This window comes from Acinonyx jubatus, chromosome C1, assembly GCF_027475565.1.
Source record: "Acinonyx jubatus isolate Ajub_Pintada_27869175 chromosome C1, VMU_Ajub_asm_v1.0, whole genome shotgun sequence".
NCBI lineage: Eukaryota > Metazoa > Chordata > Mammalia > Carnivora > Felidae > Acinonyx > Acinonyx jubatus.
The window spans coordinates 139506765-139516910 of NC_069381.1; positions in this window are offsets into that span (position 1 = coordinate 139506765).

Sequence of the window (10146 nt, forward strand, 5' to 3'; positions counted from 1 at the left end):
GTTGTCCTTCTAGACTTCTGACTAGAGAGATGACAACCATGGACCAGTTCCCACCTCACCACCACTACTTCCTACTCACTGGCTTTCATTACTAGATTTAGACGCTGCTGTGCCGATGGGGGTGGTAAAATCCAGAATGGACTAAGCTTATTGTGAATTAAATTTTTGACTTAGTGCAACATGAGATTACTCTGAATTAAATGTTACTTAATTTCTGATATCTACTGGAATAGAAACTCAAAATATAAATTAAATTATGAGGAGGGAGCACAGGGAAGAAAATTAATTTTCCACCTACCCTTCTGATTTCTTAGCTGGGAGTCCTGTAATAAAAGACAGATTAACAAGAGAAAAACAAACAGAAGTTTATTAACATGAGATCTATGGGCAATATCAGGAAAAAATAAGTAATCCTCAAGGTGGCTTAGAATCCAGGATTAAGTACCATATTAATCGTGAAACAAGAGGAGGCATGTAGACATTTCAGGGAAAAGTAAATTATTTTTAGGAAAGATAAAGGAGTCCTTAGAAGAAAATAAAGGAGGTATGATGATAGTTTGTGACAAGGTCCATCTGGGTATGGTGACAACTTCTAGTCCTCTCTCTTGTGACAAGAGTCAATCTTCCCTGGCTGATAAAACTCCCAGGGTGGGGATTTATGACAATTGGATTTCTTTTGGAAAACATATCTTTAGGCAGATAGTGGAGTTCACAGAAAGCCTGTCCCTGCATTTGGTGTTTTTAGGGTACCTTCAGCTCAAAATAATCAATATACCATAGCAGCATATTTGACGTGGAAAGTGTTGAACTCCAACAGTCACAGTCTGGAGTGGCATAATCTGCTACCCTTTAGGGGAAAAGATGATATTTTCTTGTATATCTGACTTTGTAATCTAAGAAATACACATTAACCATAAATGATCCAAAACTAGACCAGAAGTATAAATTATAAGAAAATACCATCTGTGCTTTTTTTTTACTTTAGAAAGGAAATTTCAAACACTCACAAAAGTAGAACAAGTAGTATACTGAACCTCACTTCCAGCAATTAGCAAGATGTCAACCTTGTTTCATCTATTAACACACACAGATACATGCACTTGCTTTATTGTAGAATATTTTGTAATGAATTATAGGCATCGTATAATTTCATACAAAATTTTTCCATGTGTACATTTAATAGCATTTAAAAGGAGTTTTTTAGCATTACCAAGATACCATCATCACACCTAATAAAATTAACAACAGTTCCATAATATAATGTTTAGCGGCTGTTCAAATTTCCCTAGTTGTCCCACAAACATCTTTTTAATGCTGGTTTGTTTGAATCAGGATCCAAACAAGGTCCATAGATTGTATTTAGATAATAGGTCTCATAAGGCTCTTCTAATGCCTAACCGTTGACTCTTTAAAATTTGTGGTTTTTTGAATTTCAGGTACACACATAATCACGTCTGTGGACTGAGATGAGCACTAAATCCACAAGTTTACAAACTGATCTATATGTGGTCAAAGGTTGTGCTCAATCCAGCTGGAGGACAAAGAAGAATTCATCAGAAAGGGGTCTGGCTCCCTCTAGTGCTTTTTCAGATAGCAGCTGTCTCTGAACTCAAACCAAGTAAAAACAGAAAAATAATCTTGATGTAAATAGTTCCATACTATAATCTTGTAGCCACGTATTTCTTAAAACATACTATCCAACAGTAAAAGGGGAATTATTTTCTTCATTTTAATAATTAAAGATAACAGTTATTGAATGCCAAGTAGAGAGTCAGTTCCTCATGGTATTTCCAATCATGGAGGATGTCATTGTCCATCACTCAAAGTAGCATTACCGTCATTTACTCTAGAATATCTTGCTGCTGTTTCCAAGATATCCCTATTGTTTTAATAGCCCCTTTATTTCAAACTACTACTGTTACATATCATTCAGTATTCTATTTGGGGGGTAGCCAGGCATTTCTCTAAAAGCAATTCGATGTCTCATAGTTGCTTTTGTCATTGCATAGAAGGGTGAATAATAGAACAGAAGAGAGAGATAAAATGAAAGGAATACATATACACAGATTACAAAAATTCTTAAGACTAGGACATAGCACCAGGTAGCAAGAAAGGGGGGGCATAGACACTATTATATATAATCTACATATATTAAATTAATATATTTGAAAATAATAATTGATTATACAAAATGCTAGATTGGTATTCTAAAAAAGAAAGTGGGGCAAGAAAAGATATACCTAATTAAGCAAGACTTATTTGCCTTGAATGATTTTCACATCTATGAGTATATGGATATGCATGCATTTCCTGCCAAAATGTTAAGCTTTAAAGATATTTTTGCAATTTATATTCAAAAATCCTTATTGTTGTGTGACAGGCCATTTTTAAAAATTCACTCCTGAAAGAAGTAAAGCTGAATTAAAGTGAAAAGGAGGCAGGGAATAAATTGAATCCCACCCCATCTCTTAAATACTGGGTGAACACCCCCAAAGTCACTCATACAGAAATTCTCAGGGTAGCAGTAACTTAGTTATTTAACACTGGTCTCTTTCACATGTGAGAAATCTTTTCAGCTGTGTCAAAAGAATACCGAATGTAACAAAACACTGCCACCTTTGAATTTTTCACTAAAAGCTAAGGTTCAACAACAAAATCCAATACACTTTTGATTAAACATGAATTCATTCTCCAGCCCTGCTCAAACCTGACTTGACTGTGGTCAGTGTTGATTTACTCCTTACTCCCCAATGAAGCCTCAGGTTTTATTCTACGAATGATATAAACAGGACCTACAGAGAACTGTTTTTAGTGTTCATATCACTCTCTATCAGAGTGACCTTGGCTACAACTGGACAGCTCAGAGCTTAGGAAATGTACCAGTGTCAGATTGTTTTATATTTGCAATTATATGTTGGAGGGATGAGAACTAGACAGTAGATATCCCCACTACAAATCACTCTGAAGCCAGAATGAGGAATCTTCCGCCTATCTGGGGCCAAAGGAGAGACACCACAGGAGTAGGGCTGGTGGAAGGCTGCATAAGAGAGGCAAGGGTGAGCTGCACCATGACATCCCTGGATTATTAACCGCCCGCCTCTTCCCCGCCCCCCCCCCTACATCCCCACCACCCTACTCCAGCTAGTGGCAGTGTGATAAAGAAGCCAGAGACCCCTTCTCGGTGCCAGCCCCCTAGAGAACAGCAAGAGAGACAGGGCCTTGGAAACTAGGCAGTCTACTAGTCCTTCCAGATCTCACAGAAAGAATTTCTTTTCTTTAATTTTTTGTTTGTTTGTTTATTTATTGATTGATTGATTGATTTAGAGAGAGCGAGCGAGAAGGCAGGAAGGGGCATTGAGACAGAGAGAATACCAAGCAGGCTCCGGGTTGTCAGCGCAGAGCCCCCTTTGGGGCTCGAACTCCTCAACAGTGAGATCATGACCCGAGCCTAAACCAAGAGACCATTAACGGAAGGAGGAGCCACCCAGGCGCCCCCGGAAGGACAATTTCTGGCTCCTTCTTCCTGGCATCTTGGGCATATCTGAGGGCAATGGCTGTATCTACAGTCAATTCTCATTACTCACGGTGGTTATGTCTTATAAAGTCGCTGCGAACACCGATTAGTTAGTAATATGGAGTCATCGCCCTGAGGGGAAAGAACAGGGTTGGATTCCCCCCAAGCCTCTGGTCACAACATTTTCCTCAACCTCTCAATACGTAACCTTGTTTTATGTGGGTTTCCGCTTCCAGACGCATTATTTAATGTCTACGGCTGATTCATTAACACTGAATTCGTGTCCAACAGCACTGTAACTCACGCCCGAATGAAGTTTATCAGCGCAGTATTTTCTCGGTAAAGCGCGGCGCAGCCTTGCTCACTTAGACACGCCAGACAGGACTCCGGCACTGCCCCCCAGGCCACTCCCAACAGCAAAATCGCTCAGTAACGTGAAAAACATGGCACTAAACACCAGACAAAGGACACCTGTTTACAGCGAGAGTGCTGAAATAAGAAGTGTCACCCCGTTCCGGAACACGCGTGGGAACATGTTGGGAACAAGCTAGTCACGCCACTCAAATTTTTTTACCTTTTGTGCATGTCCGGGAATGGGGCTACAAATACATTTTATTGAGTGGGTAAATTCACAAACCCAGAATCCATCAAATAAGGACAACAGGCTGTATCTGTGAGGAGAGACCTCTGTCCCTCCGAGGTGCATCCCTAGGGGCTGACCTACCTTGGCATAAGCACCGCTGAGTACAACACAGGCAGAGAGAGTCTTCCTTCTTCACCTGCAGAAACGACTACCAGATTAGCGATAGTCTCTGGGCTGGAGCGCCAGGAGGATACAGACCCCGCGGGTTCCATTTAAAATGGAACCTGAGGCTACGAAAGGACGAATCTCACGCATGCGCCCTCAGGGAAACGGAACTGAAGTGAAAGTGATTTCCCGCCAATGCCTGATTTACAGAAGACCAAGACTTCTCCCCTGACCAATGAGCAGCCACGAAAAATCTCTCCCCATCCTCAAGCCAATAGGAATACTGTTTGAGCTCTGGCTGCACTTCCTCCTTTCTGCACTCCTTGCCTATAAATACAGCCCACCCAAATCCACAAAGGACTAGCCTGCAGCCTCCTTAAGCATGCGTTTCCCAAGTTGCAATTCCTCCACCTTTCCTGAATAAACTCAATTTCTGGTCATTTGCGCTTGTCTCAGTTTACCTCTTTTTTTAGGGTGGCACACTGAAATGACACCAATAGAGGCAATCCTTAACCAGGATGGGTTCCCGTGGTAAACTGAGCAGGCTTACCAGGTTTCTTTCCTTCAGTCCTGACCTCTCTGCCGAGTAAGTATTCCTGGGGCTTTTAGAATTAGAGAAAGAGAGGACCCCAGGACTCACAGTTGATGAATTTGAACCCTGCATTGGACTCCGCACTGACTGTACAGGGCCGGTTTGGGATTTCTCTCTCTCTCTCTCTCTCTCTCTCTCTCTCTCTCTCTCTCTCTCTCTGTCTCTCCCCTTTCCCACTCGCACTTTGTCTCTCTCTCAAAACAAATAAATAAACTTTAAAAAAAAACAATAGTAATGATAGAAGTCATTCATTTAAATATTTAAAAAGAGTGTAATCTTACCTTACACCCAATGTGATACAATAGAATAGTTAAAAGGGTTTAAAGAAATTTCCTGTGTGGCATAGTTTACAACATACAGCTAACTGCAGAAGTACACCCCATCACACTCCTGTCCCCCTGCCACAGGAAAAAAAAAAAAAATGAAAAGAATACATATACACCGATTACAAGGGTGGAAGCTGAAAGCTACAAGAATCTAACCCAATCTAAGTCATCCTGGAGGCAGAAAGCTACAAAGTCAAGTGTCTCTTAACATAAAGCCAGAGCTCAGCCCTGTTGGGGATCAAGAGGTAGAGTCACCTATTGTCACAGCCTGGACAAAAATCACTCCCTCTTCCCCCAGACATAAAAAAAACAAAAAACAAAAAACATCAAGACATAATTCTGATATCCCCTCCCAAAATTATGCAGTGAAACAATGAATCCTGCTTCAGTTCGACTTCTGTACACATGGGGAGACCAGAGGGCATTCTCTTTTAGAAGAGATGTTTTATAACATCAAGCGGTATCTTCCTTACCATGTGCCTCCTGTTATTAATAAAGGCCTGAAGCAAAAGCAAATGTAAAGAATACTGTTCAAATCATCTTACTGTAGCTACTCTGAACTATGACTCCTTCTCCCCTAAGAGTGACAGGGAATGGTAAGAATGGCTCCCGTTTGCTACAAGGGGCCAAGCCCCAGGCTAAGGACCTCGTCTTATTATCACAAAATCTTGTAAGGTCATAGTTTTTATTCCCTTTTTATAGATGTGGAAACTGAAGGCCCAAAGTTGCAAGTCAGCAAATAGTGTTCCTAAAATTTAACCTTAGATCTACACAACTACAAAACCCATGCTCTCAGTCTCTTTGCTGTATGACTGCCACATAAGCAGTGTTCTTCCCACACACAGTGCTGCCCATGAATAAGTGATGCTTACTAGCTTTAGTAAAAAAAGGAAAACAGGCTCAATCAGTTGAGCACCTGACACTTGTTTTTGGCTCAGGTCATGATTTCACAGTTCATGGGATCAAGCCCCGTATTGGGCTCTGTGCTGACAGCTTGGGATTCTCTCTCCCCCCTCTCTCTGTTCCTCCCCTGCTCATGCTCTCTCTCTTTCTCAAAATAAATAAACTTAAAAAAAAAAAAGGAAAAGACATTTTCTCATTTGAAAATTAGACATTAAAAAAACAAAATATTAGTTAATATATGATGCAATACTAATCTTTTATGAGCATGAGTAGGCTATACCTATCAGAAAACACATGCTGTAAATAGATAAGAAAGAACATAAGATTAAATGTTGCAAGTAATTTCAAGGTAGGACAATTAACACCAGCCAGACAGCACAAGCCTCCCAGATATCACTAATCATTTTAGATACATTAATCTGATAGTGGCATATAGGATGAACTGAGTGAGGGCATGGGGGTGGGCAGAGCGCAGCCAGGAAGGCAAGTTAGGAGAATATTGCACCCACTCAGATATGAGCTAATCACAGAAGTGGCACACAGAATGGAGAAGAGGAAGCAAATACAAGGGATGGTATGGAGATAGAATCCAAAATGTTTGGTCATTTACAGAATGAGAGAAGGAAATTGTGGGGTTTTCAGTCTAAGAGGCACCTTGCCAGGGAGAAAGGAGGGTAAGGTGTCTACTTTGGTTGACATTTTTTATAAACTTTAAACAGTTAACCCATAAACATCTACCTTCTTCTGGAGCAAATTGTTCTTCCCAATATTCACGCACATCCCTCGAAAATGCTACCCTTTTTACATTTTATTTTTTTATTACCTTCTTGAAATCACATATTATTTTAAAGTGGTTTTTCCCACAACAACAAAAAAAGCCATTTTTATATTCTATATCCCTCTTCCCTCCCCCAACCGCTGGAAGACCCTATTCTTGAAGTTAATACTCTTATAATATCTGAATCAATAAAATAGTTGTTAGACTAATTTCTTCCAGGATTAAATTTCATAAAAAATCAAAAGGAAGCATATTCTGCTCCTATTGCTTTTCTCAGTATTGCTAGAAATACGTTAACTGCAGGACAGTCTTGACACACATACATAGGCTATATAGTATTTTCTGCTAGTTAAATATTTTAATATATCAGGCACTAATGTGTAGACTGTTTACAGACATTGAGAACCACCACTCCCCCCCCCCCCCATTGACCTCCAGATACAAGAGTAGACAAACCCAGCAAAACTTCACAACTATCTAATTAAATCACAAGGGACTTTTTGTCTCACTGGTGAAACCCAGTCAGGAACTATGCAAATGGAAAGAACCATCCCAAGTACTTTTAGGGAGCATGCTTAGTGCCTTCCTGCCAGGAACAATTACTGACCAACTTGCATGAGAAGAATATAAAAGGGAGGGATAACTTATTTGAGTTTCTCTTGCCAGAATTTCCTACATTGAAGGAAATCATACAAGTAGGAAATGAGGACACATTCTAAAGGGGTAAGAGATTAATGTTAGTATTATGATATTGGCAAGTGGGAATACTGTATAAAAAGAAAATTCTTAGACCAAGGAACACACATTTATAAGATACTTATTTTAGTACAAAACCCTGTATAAATTCTGGGTGGAGCACAAAAATTGTTCATACATATCATAAGTGTTCATGGAATGTCTACTATGTGCCAGTACTGTTATAAACAGAGGATAAATAACACAGAAAAAGACAAAATTCCTGGCCTCACGGAGGCCAATAGTGGGAAAGGAAGATAAGAAACCAACTAACTAAATGTACTGTGAAATACTGTCACAAGAAAGGTGAGTGTAGAGTACACAACAGGGACCCCCACACAAAACCAACTGCAAGATTCAGAGGCTCTCCGGAACTTATTTGAAAAAAGCCTTGGGTATTGGTTTCTTAGAGCTGCCATAACAAATTACCACAAAGTTGGTGGCTTAAAACAACAGAAATTTATTCTTTCAGAATTCTGGAGACCAGAGGTCTAAAACCATGGTGATGGCAAGATCATGATCCATTTGAAGACTCTAGGGAAGAATTCTTTCTTGCCTCTTCCGGTTCTTGGTGGTTCCCAGACATCTTTGGCATTCCTTGGCTTATAGCTACATCAGTAGCCTCCATTGTCACATGAACATTTCCTCTGTCTCCTCTGAGTCTCTGTGTCCTCTCCCTTTCTTATAAGGACAACAGATAAGGCCTCACTCCAATCCAGTAAGATATCATCTTATCTAATCACATCTATAAAGACCCTATTTCCAAATAAGGTTACATTCTGAGGTTCCAGATAGACATGAACTTTGAGGGGATACAATTCAACCCAGTCAACCAGGCAAGAAGTGACATAACCCTGATCTAAGGTAGTGGAGAGAAGGGGAAGAAGTCTAAACAACTCTTGGTTTTCTAGCTTGAGTCACATGTTGGCTCCAGCCCTGAGATGAGACATTCTAAGCAGAGGGAGCTTTCCTTGGGGTGTTGGTACTATCAAGTTCTTAGAATAATAACTACTATTTTTGAATATGTATTACTTGCTACGATTCCTAAAAACTCACAATAATAGCTGATAACACAGAAGCTAATGGGGTAAGGAAATTTCCCAGAGTCACTCAGTTTGGAAGAAGTGAAAAATGAGAGAGAAGGGGTCAGTGGAGAGTATAGAACAGAGCCCACAGGAGTTGAAAGGGTTTTTAATTTCATAGGCCAGTATTTATACCAGGAAATGGCCTTAGAGTAGTGAAATTTAGGCAGGAGAGTTACGTTTCTTAAACTACTGTCTTTGGGAACTCCATACATTGTCACCAACATGGCTTATATGAAGAAATTCACAAAGGAAATTGGACATTTGTATGTATGACTCTCTAATGACAAATCAAGGAAATCTTGTCCATCAGATAAAATTTGTAAACACTAAGCTGTCAATTAAAGTATTTTAAGTTATTCTAAAAAAAAAAAACAAAAAACTAAGTTGTCAAAAGTCAGGCATCCCTAAACTTGGTGTTCATCTACCAAACCAAGTGCTGTTTTGCCCTCCCTCCTCATCCCTTTGGCTAACACCCATCCATCAGCTCTTTGCCTCTGGGAAGCTTCTTCTGACCCTTATTAAAGAAAATTACTCAAAACACAGAAATAAGGCAAAAAATAATTATGTGACCCTTTAATGCCTTGCTAGACATGCTCCAATAAGCCCACTCGTGGGTCATCTCTTTTGGGGAACGTAACTTTGTTTCACTTAATTATCGCAATTGATTAGGGCACTGACACTTTACAACTCTGTACAGTTAGAATTTTAACTTCAAAAAAAAACATGATGAAGTGTGATTATTTTTCTGGCTAGCAGAGAAAACAACCCCTAAATCACAGTTTTATAACACTATTGAACATTGATCAGCTTTGTTTCCCATTTAGCAATCTTTATTAACACGCTACTGATTTTTAAATTCTATTACTCATATTCTTTTTGAAACAGTATTGTCATTATGCTAGTTCATTCCTCAATAATAAGGCAAATAAAGCTTTGACACATGCTTACTATCTTTTTTATGAAAATTATGCTAATAACTTGAAAATTATTAACATATCCCAGGAAAGAATTGACACCCCCTCTACCCTATCCCAGCTACTTCTATAGCAAGCACTAAAGTAATGGCTTGTTTGCCTTCTCTGTCAGACCAAGGAATAACTTCTAAGAAATTAGTGAACATAGCTGTCTTACATCCCACTGTTGTCTCCAGAACCCCATAAAAGGATTGTCCCAGAGGATGAGCTCAATAAGAATTCCTGAATGTTTCTCTTACCCAAGTACCTCCGAACATTTTCTCCCATTCTTCTCCTTTGTCCATCTGGATCTGAAGCTTCTGGATAATGGCTCCGTTCACTACTGCAGCCTCTCTGAAAAGTATCAGCTTATTATCTACTTAAATGATAGGTTTTCCCCCCCGTGGAAGACATACAACAGAGTTTAGGCCTGACAATGAGATGGAATTCACACCATCTGCCTGGGCATCACTAACCTTCAAAAATAAATTTTAATAAGTCACTACTACCAC